Here is a 14,044-nt window from a genome sequence, read left to right as displayed (position 1 = left end):
TTAAGTTTAAAGAAGACCAAAAAAAATCAAGATAATGTTAAGTTTTAGGGTAAATGGTAGGATTCACAAGCCTTAGTAATTTACTGTTTTTAATATGACCACATTCTACAAATACATGTGAAGTGTATAAACATCACTAGAAACACATATTGTGTTTATTTGGTCTAAGTCTAAAGCATGGGAGCAGCTGGTGGAGCAAGGTTTTGCTATTTCTGCTGTATATTTTGGGGGGGGGGGTATTCTGCACAACATCGAGGCCAAAATAGAGAGGATGATAGAGGGACTGTCAGTCTACAACCAGATATATGGTTTCAAATATCTCTGCACTAACTCCAACACCCCAAAGCATTTACTCTCAGCCAGAGGTTTGCGGCTGCCATTTTGAGAGAGGAATAGCTGGTGTTGCTCCGGCTCACAGGATGTCTCCTCTGCTGGATGATGATACATTATAGAGACTATAGAAGGGCACTTGAAGAAATGAGACTTCAAAGGAGCAACTGAGATAGAAGCTGCCCAATCAGATCTCACTTTAGCAGGATAATAGTATTCAGATCCCTAGAGGCAGAAACGAGGATGTGTCATAAATTATGAATTTCCATGAGAACAGATATGGATGACGGTGTCATGCAATAATTGGCGCAGCGCTTAGCTCCAAGTGAAGCTGGCTGGTGGCTGAGTGATGTATGCTGCAGGCACCTGGCTGGGAAAACACACCGAGGTGATTCGCAAAGTCGGCGTGACACAAAGAGGCGCCCCCAATTATCATGTTGACCCAAGGCTCTATGATGGGACAGCCTCATTTCATGACCTGCAGGGCAGCAACATGTTGGGAGCGGCAGGGGGTTCAAGGTTAAGAGATCCTTCTTATTGGAGCTGAATCCAAATGTTTGAATGATAAAAATGCAGCCGTTTTATCAGGCTAACCTGAAGTGGCGGTGCAACACTGAAAACTGGCTCATCCCTATCAATATATACATCATAGATTTTATCCATTTGAGATGTCTAGATGGTCGACTAAAATGAAATTCAGGCACAAGCACAGTGCATTTGAGTGATGTCAGGATAAACAGTTTTCTGCTTTTAATTTAAAAGAAAAAGAAAAAAAAAAAAAAGCCTTATCCTGGATGGTGGGTCCAGGCTTGGGGCATGGCTTAAGTCAGTGACTGCTTTGTTGTGACATCACAAGGTTACGGAAGTCCTTACGGCTGGTTTTAAGTCTGTTTCTGAATACAGGCTGTGTGCATTTCTCTGTGGACTGAGGCTTTGATACTTTCACAGTATTAATACAGAACCTAGACCTGCTTTATAATCAAAAAAGACACGGAAATCTACATTTATGCAATTTGGGACCTTTTTAAGTGTGGAACTGAAGGAGGGAGGTGATTAGCCTAGCTTAGCATAAAGAGTAATAGTAGAGGGAAACGGCTAGCCTGACTCTCAGAAATTTCAACACTTCTAAATCTCACCATTTTAACATATTGCATCTCATTTGTTAATGTATGCAAGCAGATATGTTGCAGCTGGTGAAACTACAGCTTGTGGTTTTACACTGCTGAATATGGAAACAAACAAGATTCCTTCAACATGAATTCAGCCAATCACTGCGTTATATGCAAGAGCTTGCAGTGTTTGGATTTAATTCATTCAATATTTGGAAGATTTTGGAAAATCATTACTCAAATTAAATACAAGCTGTAATTTTTAGTAATTGCTGCACCATCCCACATTTGGCAACCCGATTCAGAACAGCTCTTTCATGCCCCGATAAATCCCACCTGCAATCATAACAAATATGTCAGGTCAATTTCTTTGTAATGCATCTAAACAATTCTTCCAAAAATAACAGTAACCCTAAGAGAATGAATCCAAGCCTGGACATCAGCCAGCGTTTGGACATGAAAGCATTAGAGGCCACACAGACGTCTAAAATCGTTGCCATTTCTCATCTTCTCCTGCTCTCTGCCTCTGCTCATTGTTTTCCTGCAGGTGAAAGAGTGAACAGATGAGGTGGAGGACTTCTTCCTCTGTGCACACATAGACGTCACCTTGCAACGCTCATCCGTGGGAGGAGGAGAAAGGATTGTTTGTTGCCCGCAGGAGGAATTCAAGGTCACTACACAGTGCGCTCTCACATCTACACACACACACACACACACACACACACACACACACACACACACACACACACAGAGGGAGGCCTGAGAACAAGTAAAGTAGATGGAGAGAGGGAGTCAACTGACTGGGTATGATTTTAAGCATGATCTCCATCACAGTTGTGAACAAATAATCGGAGAGTAAGAGAAGAAGCTGATAAATATCTAATGGAGAATAATAGATGTAAAAAAATAAAATAAATCAAAATCATGGTTCAGATGAAAGAAGAGTTCTTTGTCTCCTCCTTTCCTTCCTTTTCTTCTTTTTTCTTTTCCTGACTTTGCTTCCTCCGTCCTTCCTTCTGTCATTTATCCCCTTTTTTTTCTTTTTAGAAAAAAAAACAACAAAATCTTCATATATCCAAAGAAAATCACTAATAAACACTTCCAAACAAACGTTGGGCTGTCCAAGGTTTTTTTTTTTTTTCCCTGTGAAGTCCACACACTGTGAAGAATTTGGAATTTAATTGCTTCCCCACAGATTGCTGCCTCACTGAGAAACTGGGTTAATTGCATAAGAAGAGAGAGCCACTTGTGACCTTCATTGAAAGCTGCCAATTACAGTTACTGCAGTTTGCACACTGCAGTGTTGCAGGTTATTTATCCACAGATATATGTAGGGTCGGGGGGGTGGGGGGGGAGGTGGGGTGATAGCCTGCATGTCTTTCTGTTTTCTATGAATGTTGACATCAGTTTCAAAAAGCTTTTAAAGTGTCAGTCCTGCAAAGCTGTCCTGACGGGATCATGTTTACTGTGTAATTCCACAGCCTACATGTGTCAGCGTCAGGGCAGCAGACGTATGGAGCTGTGCAGTGTTGTGATTGCACCACAGGTTGATTTAGATTTATTGAAGTTGCTTTAATGTGAAGAGTGAATGGAATTCAAGAAATGTAAAATGTCCAAGATGTTAACAGCATCGAAATTTCTGTGCATACTACTCTACCCGTTCCTTCTCTCCTTCCCTCTTTCCTTATTTCAAGAGCAGTTAGCCAGGTGCTGGTAGACAGGAGAGATTCAGCTCAGACGCATCAGAAAAGACTCACTCCAGCCTTCCTCTCCTTTCTCTTGTCTTTTATTCTTTTCTTCTTTCCTCTGTTATTTCCTCCCTTCCATCTTTCCATCTTTTTGTTCCTTCTTTCCTTCCTCTCATTGCCCCATCCTTCCTTCTTTCCTTCTCTCCTTCCTACTGTCCAAACCGTCTTTTCTTCCTCCCTCCTGTTTTTGTTCCTTCCTTCCTTCCTTCCTTCCTTTGAGTCTTTTTTTTTCTCACACCTTCCCTCCATTTTTTGTTCCTTCCCGTCATCCTCGTGACTAGTGCCTTCCTTGCTTCTCTACATCTTTTGTTCCTTCCTTCCTCCTTTCTTTCCTTCCTACATCCTCTCCTTTCTCTTGTCTTTTCCTTCCTTCCTTTGAGTCTTTTTTTTTTCTCACACCTTCCCTCCATTTTTTGTTCCTTCCCGTCATCCTCGTGACTGTAGTGCCTTCCTTGCTTCTCTCCATCTTTTTTTCCTTCCTTCCTCCTTTCTTTCCTTCCTACATCCTCTCCTTTCTCTTGTCTTTTCCTTCCTTCCCTTTCTTTCATTCTTTCCTCTGCCATTCTTCTCTCTTGTCTTTTGTTCCTTCCTTCCTTTTCTTCCCTCCATCATCCCTTTCTTCCTTTACCATCCTTCCTTCCGTCCTCCCACCTGTCTTGTTTGTTGCTTCATCCCATTCTCCCTTCCTTCTGGTCGACCGATTTCCTCATGATTTTCCTCATTTCATTGTGCTTCCTGGTGAATGTGAACGCCTCACAGAGAGCCAATGATAGCTGGAGATGAGGTTAGGGCTGTGACATTCCCCTCAGGACCGATGCCTGGCACCGAGTCCTTGTAGAATATCCCACCAAATTATGTCACTAGTTAAGGATGATAATAATACCTGTTTTGTAGGTTGAGAATCCCTGGGCACTGAAGGACAATCAGGGTCAGCTGACGATACAGACAGACTGTAAATTTCTCTCTTTTTTTTTTTTTTTATTCATTCAAATATTTTGAGTGCAATGACTCAGAGGATTTGATATGATTTTATAATGCTTACTCATCTTCCTGAACAGCCCCAACAGTTTACAGACATCTTTGTTTTCCATTCTAAACTGATCCTTGCTTATGCACTGAAGTCCTCACAGTGGACAGGAGTATTGAGTAACACCAGATGGGGAAACGACATAAGTCATGTGAAAAATTAAGTACCCCATGGGAATTGAGTTCAACACATCTGAACAAGCAAACATTTTTATACTCTTTGAAACAGTTCTTGTTAATAGAGGCGATATATTGAAATAAATAATTCAACCGTAAGGAAAATCATCAACACTGGTGTAAATTTTAAAACGACTGCAAAAACTAGCAGCCCCAGCAAATTCAGCCCAAGAGCAGATCATATGATGCAAAACCAGGAACCCCCACAATTTAATCACAGAATCTGAATGCGTCTACAATCAGGAAGAGATTGCACAAATTTGACCTGCATGATTGGCATGCCAGGAAAAAGTCCTTGCTGACCAAAAAGAACATTAGAGCAAGACAGTTTGCAAATGAACATACAGGCAAAGAATCAGGCTTACTGGTAGAATGTGCTCTGGACAGACGAATCAGAGTTCTTGGGCTACAGTAACAGCAGACATGTTGAGAAGAACCTCATGCCAACTGTGAAGCATGGTGGTTTGGGGCTGCTTCACTGCCTTAGGGACTGGGCAGCTTGAAGTCATTGATTCAACCATGAATTCTGCCTCTTATCAAAGAGTGCTTGAAGATAAATGTGAGGCCATCTGTCCCAAAGTTGGAAGTTAAACCGGGAATGGACCTTTTCAACAGGATAATGATCCTAAGCACACCAGTAAATTCGCCAAGGATTGGCTCAAAAAGAAGAAATGGTGGGTTATGGAAGGGCTTAGCCAAAGCCCAGATCTGAATCCCAATGAAATGTAGTGGAGGAGATGGAAACAAGGAGTGCATGCAAGAAAACACTCAAACATCTTGCAACTGGAGGAATTCTGCAAATCAAAGACTGGTGGACAGTTATAGAAAGTGATTTCAGCCTCACCGCCTACCATGCAATCATAGAGAAAGTAAGAACAGATTAGACAAAATTACTTGTAGAATATCTTTATCCCTCATGCTACATTCATATTGTTGCTGCTTAAATTTTCCTCTAGCTTGTTTTCATATTATAACTTGGCCCTGTTCCTGTCTGCTCTGACCTGTCCTCTCTTTTCTGCCACATTACCTTTTAAGAAAGGCTCTGTTTCTTCTTTCCAGCACATTTTCAGGGATTTGGTAACCCATGGCTTGTTGTTAGGGCATACTTTATCATGCTTCTTAAGAATTACAGTGTCCTTGCAAAATGTGATACAGCTGCACTGTCAGAAAGTTCATCAGTATCTGAGACAGAGTCCTTAAAACACAGACCAAGCCAAAGCATCCCTGTAATGTCATAGTAACATATTTTGTGTTGTAGCTACTCAAAGCTATTTGTAAGTTTTGCTAGTGCTACACAGCCAAACATTAACAATAACAGCTGTTACCACTCTGGAAGAAAAGTTGCAAGTTCAGCATCAAACTTCATTCCGCTCTCAGTCTCTATTTAGCAAGTTATCACGCTAAACATCTTGCTCAGGGCCGTCTTTTCACTTTCCGATAGTGACACATCAAATTTGCCCTGAAGACGCAGCACTGCTCAGAGGACGCATTATAAGCCCTTGTCTAGCAAACGCAACAATGGCCAAAGCTTTTTGTCGAGCAACAATCGCCACCACCACCTCCTCCCAGCAAGAAACCACATTTGGCGGTAGAGAAAACTTACAAAGGGCCCCTCTTGCTAGTATATTTTGTACAATAGCATATCTGCCTGACTTTTACTGAGTCTGCTGCCTTTCTCTGTGCGTCCTCTCCAGAGAGTCTCCAAATAACAGTGAGATTTATTCTGCATTTGGCGGTCAAACGTGTGCTTGTAATGCACCAGTCCAAGTTGAACACTTTTTAAATGAATATTCATGACACACCCGGAGCTGCTGTGAGGGATTGATGAGAAAATGTTACTTTTTAAAAAAGAAAAAACAGCACGGAGATTTGTGTTAGGGATAAATTATTATTCTTAAATAAAGACAAACTGAGTTTAGCAAAATTTGTGAGCAATTAGTGAATATCAGTAATATCGCTTAGTCCTTGAGGTAATATCTAATTCTCCTGCTGTTTTCTGTCTCTCCAAAATCAGGCTCCTCGCCTTAAGGAGGACAATATTACATCCATCACATTAAACACAGACTAATTGATATGCCATATAAAGATCCTCCTACACTGCCCCCCCCTCACTCCATCCTCCATAATATGAATTTTAATAATAGCCAATGGAATATTGATGTGATCTCAATATGTCACTCCTCAACATATTGAGTAAGTGAAATGTGGCTCTCGGTGCACTGATTGCATTACATTGTAATGAGCCTGGGCTATTTGATTAGGTGGTTGTTTCAACTTTTTAACTCAACTTCAAATTTCCACTTTTGACTTTGTAGAATACGGATTGGCAAAGACTGCGTCTTGACATTTGTTTTTGAATTATAGACTATTCAACATAAGAGAAATCTGCTTGGCATCTGATCATATCACTGTGCTGTGAGAAAGAAGTGAGTGCAGTTGATTTCCAGTTAAGAGGAAGCATTTTTCAGGGAGTATGTTTTTAATGCAATTTAGTGGGTTTTAGAATGAGCTCAGATGTTGCATGAGGGTAGCTGTATTACAGTGGATTAAAGCTCTGACGACACAGCCTCTCATTTGCTTTGCTTCTGAAATACAAAAGTACAAAACCAACATTTCATTCAACTTCCGCATACGATACCTGTGCATGGCAACTTAGTTAAGTGCTGTTAAGGTGGGGAATGATCATGGTTTTGGCAAATAGAAAGCCCACAAGCTAGGCTAGACGGTCAACTCCAGAACTTGAGCATCCTATTAAATCCACACTGAATACAGATTCTCTCTGCAACAGCATCTACTCCAGAGTCTATGTTCTCCTAAGGGGGGAAAGTTGTCATTGTCACTCCCTGTTGAGCTGAGCTGTGTGGGGAGCGACAAAGCCAAAGTGTAGATGCCAAATATAAATGTTGTACATATATTCACATAATACATATGAGTTGACTGACTGGGCTTTGTCTAAGGTGTGCTTTAGATATGCACACTACTTCCTGCAATGGCACTGAATGTTAGCACTGTCTAATGTCTCTTCTCTCTCTGCATCACCTGACTAGCTCACTACCTAGCGCATAAATTAGCTGCTGTACATATACAGAGGTGGACGAAGTACACAACTCCATTGCTTGAGTCAAAGTATAGATTCTCCTGGTCAAATATTACTTTAATATAAGTGAAAGTTGTTCAGTCAAATTTCTACTTGAGTTAAAGTACTGGAGCATTTTTTTTGTCAATGCATTGTTGTATTGTTCCACAGTGCATTTACAGAACCTGATGACTGTGAAACAACCTATGCGCTGACTGAATAAAAAGCTTGGAGATTATACTACACAGCCTCTAGAAATGGCCATAACAATACAGCTGAATCAACAAAAACTACTACAGGCTGTCTGTTGGAAAGATTATCTGGGATTAAATAAACATTACCCTGGACATCCTCGGTGTTGGACGGAAAATTTTTCTAGGCAGTGATGAAGTTCGGTCGTGGTGAACACAGCAACATTTGAAATGAAAGGAATCTCGCTTCATTCCCAAAAATTGGAAACATGGACTTAAGATAAGGTCACGGTGCTCTGAAGAATCTCCTGCCTCATCTTTTTGTCTAACGTAGCCATCGTTCAAAGTGAGCTGTTCAAAAATGCAGCAGCACAACATGACTGACAGTAGAAGAGTTGGCTGTGATTGGTGTTTTTCTCCTGTGACAAACACAGTGAATGGTCTATCACAGAGGTCCTCAACCCCCACACCCTGGACCGATATTGGGCCTCACTTTTTTTTTTTTTTTTTTTTTTTTTCCAATCGGTGACATACAACATTAGGACTGCCATGATTGGTTGCCATGTGGCCAGTCACTAATAACTTTAATTTCTATCTATCATTTATGTTTGCACTGCTTCTCTGTCCTCTGCTGTCTGAGCGAGGCGGGGCTACACACACACACACACACACACACACACACACACACACACACACACACACACAAAAACAAACAAAACCAAGTGAAGTAAAGATAAGGGAAGATTACTGAGAGTTGTCTGTTGTCTCCTTTGCACCGGTGAAGGTAATAGCGAATTGTTATGGCGTGATAATGAGCAAATTATTACCCCTTCTGAAACCCGTCCATGGTGCAAAAAAGGTTGTCACATTTTCAAAACGGAAAATTAATTCCACCGACTAAAAGCTCTGCTTCAAAGTAACGAGAACTTCATACAAATGTAGGGGAGTCAAAAGTACAGTATTTGTCTTTTAAGCTGGGTAAAGTTTCTGTAGCAAAATGTACTTTGCTACTGTCCACCCCTGGGCATACATAGTGTGGAATGCTTGCATCCACTGTATAACCGTATATTGTCAAGAGGCAGAAGTCCTAGTTTCTGTGACAGGAAGAAAATAATACTGTTGGGCACATGACCCGCTGCAATGAAAGTGATGTGGCATCAGTTTTTCGAATAAGGCAGAGATGTGTTGTTTCCTCTGCAGATATCCTTTGAGTGTGGGTGGTGCACTGAAGCCTTTTCTAAGAGATCTATAAAAGGAATATGGGGAAATATATGATGTGCTCTAAACATTACCCAAACAAATTGAGTTCAAAGAACTAAACCAAACTTGACAGTCAAACAATGTCTGCTACATCCCACAGTCATGCAGATTATGTAAAAACTGGCTGATGAAACTGTAGGAGAGAACCTTCAGTGCAGCAAAATGTTTTTTTTTTTTTTTTTTTTTTTTTTGTTTTTTTTTTTTTGTTGCCTCCCTTCGCTGAGCTTTGATCAGAAAATGTCTGGATGGCGAGATCCCTGAATAGCTCAGCCTCCTACAGCAGCTGTTTATGAACCTCGTCCCAAAACTGTCACCCTGGTTGACGAACAGTAGCGCAACCTCCAGGGATGAAGGTTTGGGAGCGGGATGACATCAGTCCCCCCCCCCCCTTCATCAATAATCTTTCAATGGCCCGAGTTGCTCCTCTGTATCAGCTGTTCGCTACCCGGAGCTGCCTGGTTTGTTTATCCGCTTCACCTGCTTCACATGTGCGGATGAAACTGTAAGTCAGCCATGTAATCAGGGATGTTTCTCATGCTTGCGTCATTACAGTTGAGACAATGAAGTGCTGGAGGTTAGACAGTGTCTGTTTTGTTTTGTTTTGTTTTTTTTACCATATGCTGGTACTCAGAAGTACTTTCAGTTCTGTTTCAGTTGGCTGTGATTTATTGAAGAAATACAGGGATTTTCTTCTTTGTTTGAGAGATGCAGATATGCACTGTGGGTGAGGTGAGAAAGAAGTGTGTGATGTGGTGATGTCTCAGGTGAACTGGAAAACCAGGTGTCATTTTTAAGGCACCCACAGATTTCAGAAGTTTATTACAAGCCAGACTGTGACATGGATGTACTAAACTTGGGTACAGCATCAAGTTTGATGTACATGTACAGGAAGTACTCCAACACGGAAGTGCTAAAAACTGCAGTGCTTCGAATGACCACTAGAGTCTGCCTCCAAAAGTGAGTCAATCCCCAATGACTNTATTACAAGCCAGACTGTGACATGGATGTACTAAACTTGGAGTACTTCCTGTACATGTACATCAAACCTGATGCTGTACCCAACACGGAAGTGCTAAAAACTGCAGTAGGGGTGAATGTTTATATAACTCACCCGTTAAAATCTTATTAAGGCTTTAAGTTATGCTTAATTAAGGGCATGCCGCTTTGAGCGACAGGTGGCTGAGTGNACAGCAGAAATAAACATGTTTACAGCCTGGTACACAAAACAGTTTTAGTCTCTGAAGCTAATTTCCTCCTTCATGACAACTGCACAGGGGTGAATGTTTATATAACTCACGCCCCACCTCTTTGCCCACGTTTGGATTAGCCAGGAGTAAGGAAGAGTCAGACACTGCCAAGGTGGCGATGGTGGAGCAGCTCACTCTGAACAGCTCACTCTGAGCTTCAAAACTGCTCCTCAGAAACCTATGGGTGATATCATGTAGACTACGTCCGTCTTTATATACACTCTGAGTGGTCGCCCACTAATCAGAAGGTCATGGTTCGATTCCCGGCTCGTCCAGTCTGCAATCTGAAGTGTCCTTGGGCAAGACTGAGCACCAAATTGCCCCCAATGTATCATCAGTGTGGATGTGCGTGCATGGTAGAAAAGCGCTGCACGAATGTGTATGAATGGGTGAATGTGGCTTCCATTGTAAAACGTTTTGAGTGGTCAAGACTGGAAATGCACGATATAACTGCAGTTAATTTTAAATACACTGTACAATGATAACACCTACTGAATCACAAGGTACAATGCAAGTCAAAATACTAGACTAAAATGTCATCAGTGTACGTCATCCATCTGCATCGCTATAGTGGCAAACATTGAAGCTAAGCAAGAATCGAGCCCTTAATACCATAGTGGTATTGACAGTATGTGTATGTTAGAGGAATGTGGACCTGGTCATGGCTAAGGCATGAGGCATGCATGTGTGTTGTATTGGCTGGTTAGTAAACGTAGGTTGTAGCAGCAGTCATGTTGTGAGATGGTCATCCTAAATTTCTGATACTGAATTTTCACCCAGGCTGTCTTTGGTAGCAACGGCCGTCTTTTAACCTCTCTCGCAGTGCAACATGGAACCACGACCAAAATATTGCTTCATTTCTTTCACGTTCGGCGCAGAATCACCCAGTGTATACTCACATTCAGACTAATGCAGATCTTGGCTTCTTCGACATCTTGTTCCCCAGACTATTGATATTCATTTTCATGCCTCCAGAAGGGGAAAAAAAAAAAAAATTACTGAGAGGAGAGATGAGAAGCAAAGTGATGATGAACAAGAGTAATAGAAACAATTACACGGACATAATTACACATCAAACTTACGAACAACAATTATCATCAAACATTTGTTTTGTCATTTCATCAACCTTTGCCAGTCCAGGATGCAGGCAGTAGAAAACGTTTTGTGCTGAAGCATTTCAAACTTTCAAACAAAATGCCAAGTCATTTCACAGTGATGCACCAAAAATGTCCATGACAACGCTCTGAGTCGTCGTCAGTGCTCTCATATAAAAGCTTTAGACATCGTGTTGTCATGGAGAAGTAGTGTTGAATTTAACTTTAATACAGGTAATACCTTTTGGAAGGTTTTTTTTTTTTTTTTTAATCAATAATCTATATATGCAGTTTTGATACAATTTCTAGCTGTAAAAATTGAACATAACCACTAGAAAAGATGTGTATGGTGGTATAAAACACACCAGTCAGATAAGGTAACAGTCTCTCTGACATGCAAGATGGATACCACTGACTCATGAATGCATCTCAGCACACAGCTCACAATCGCTCCCGAGCCATCATCCCATCAAAGACTCTGACAGAATGTCAAATTAGATCTTGAATTCCTCTGCATTAACTGCTCTTCGAGAAGGAAAAGTTTTATCTGTACACAGTCATCATCAAAAGAGACGGTAGGCGCCTGGGAGAAAAAAAAAAAAAAAAAAAAACCCACCTTGATTAAAAAGTATTGATTTGAGAATAAAAAGGCAGCTGAGCTATTTTCTGTAAGGCATGGATTAAAAAGGGCCCAGCTATGTCCCGCTATCTTTCACATTTCTATTATTTTATGACCTGTAGTTTCTGTCTCACCCTATACTGGAAAGCTCAAGGCCTCCTGTGGTAGACTTTGTTTTGCTGACAGCCTTTGGAAAATAGTCATCAGTTATTTTCACTGTGAAGCCACTTGAATGGAAAGTTGTTGAATGCCAGCATTTGTATCTAGTACACTTTGATTGTTAAACCAGTGGGGGGATTTTTCTTTTTTTTTTCTTCTCATCTGTGGCGCAAGAAAAAACACAATAAGATGAGTCATCACTATAACATCACTATACAGTGGATGGGTCCTCACAAGAGGAATGGACGTAGACGGTACACGCTGCTGCCCACGCGGCCTCTTGACTTGAGGTTTGAGTAACAGTTACTGTGGAGTTGGAGTTGACAGTAATTGCTGAACAGCTCATATGACTCACACCTATCCTGTCCATGTCTATCCAATGTGTTAAATACTGCTGATGTGTCGGGGCTGATGTGCGCTATCGTCTTGCATCTACAGCTAACCCGGTTATATTATGAATCCTAATGTATGGATGTATGGACCTGACATTGATAAATCTCTCATTACTCTTGTGCAGTTTCAACAGTAAAATGTTAATTTTAATATTCAGATATACAGCTTTTATACCCTTCTATAAACCCCTTTTACAAAAGGATACATTTTAATTTGAGCACTTAATCTTAGATGCTTTAATCTGGTTTTATTCAACTCTATATTGCCATCAGGGACGCTGCGAACAGTATCTAAAATGTTTAAATTAATCTTTGTAGTTGCAGCGAGGAGGAGTGCAATCAATATTAAATGGGGGGTGTACACTGGTATTGCATGCTGTCTTGGGAACATTTCAGCAAAATACCTTCATGGGAGTTTATGTTACACTAACAACTGTAATGAGAATAACGTGACTTATTTTGTTTCTCCCTTAATCTCCCTCTCAGACTCCCATTCGGGTTAATTGCACTGTATGTACAGATTATGTTATAATCAGACTGAATTGCAGACTGATACAGAGCAGTATTATCTGAAATCACTTAATCACGCACAATAGTTCTCAACAGCAAAAGATCATTTTGTAAACACTGACGAACGCAGCAGGTGACTGTTTAGATTGCGCGCTGTTGATTAACAAACAGTATTGTAGCTGGAGATGTGAGTTTGGGAGATTTGAGAGAGGGTGACGTGTGTGGATACAAGGATTCACAGGAAACCGTTGTGGGAGAGACACAACACTGACATTTTACAATACATGATTAATTAGGCTCTCGCAGAGCTGTATCATTGAGAGGCAAAAATGATTACAGCGCTTGAAACCATCTTGCAGAGGCTGTGGGGTTAGAAAAATGTGTAATAATTAATACCAATTAATGACATAAAAATACAAGGCACTTAGCCATCCTTCAGGCGAAATTAAAAACAATAGTGATCTGAGCAGAAGTATGGAGAAAAATCAACATTCTTCCCATGCAGTTCAAATACTGTGTGTATATATATATATATATATATATATATATATATATGTTAACCCTAACCCTTTGACAGAGCGACTGCTGACAAAGCTTTTCATGTTTTATTGATCAAAGCAGCTATTGATAGACAGATGTGTCGTTCTCCATCTAATTAACTGATGACATACATTGTGCTGCGATACAACAGGAGACCCACGTCATGCAAATGTGGAGCAACTTTTCATTTGCCTCATCAGAGCAGCTCACTCGGCGGAGGAGGCTAAATATAGAGCCAGTCGGCTCCGTTTCTTCATTCGCCGTCTCTCTGGGGCGTTTCTGGGTATTTTTGCACTTCAGCATCTTGTTATTGCCATCAGCAGCTGGTTTGCAGGGGCTCTGCAAACAGAATGCAGCGTGTTATCAACAAACACGAGCATTTCATCAAAGAGACGCGACTGCAATCCAGTCGTATTTCACTGACTGACAGCATTGTGAATGTTTAATTGAATATTTTATGTGTGTTTTTCGAGAAGGTAATCTGATGCGGCGTAGACGGAGCGGCACCTCTGCGTGTCACTTGCAGGACAGTTTGTTACAGACGCTGATAAGGGATTTATTTCAGT

At 41.0% G+C, this 14,044-nt stretch overlaps 1 long non-coding RNA gene across 1 annotated transcript in view; it reads left to right on the top strand.

Annotated features, from left to right (window-relative positions):
• Positions 1 to 2,065: 2,065 nt before the first annotated feature.
• The window catches only part of LOC111225277, a 43,966-nt gene continuing 31,987 nt past the window's right edge, over positions 2,066 to 14,044 (top strand). Inside the window, exon 1 of the long non-coding RNA XR_002665262.1 lies at positions 2,066 to 2,109. This is a non-coding gene — a long non-coding RNA (uncharacterized LOC111225277). The remainder of the gene's footprint in view (positions 2,110 to 14,044) is intronic.

This window comes from Seriola dumerili, unplaced genomic scaffold (assembly GCF_002260705.1).
Source record: "Seriola dumerili isolate Sdu_G_001 unplaced genomic scaffold, Sdu_1.0 BDQW01000149.1, whole genome shotgun sequence".
NCBI lineage: Eukaryota > Metazoa > Chordata > Actinopteri > Carangiformes > Carangidae > Seriola > Seriola dumerili.
This window is presented reverse-complemented; position numbering and strand designations above follow the sequence as displayed.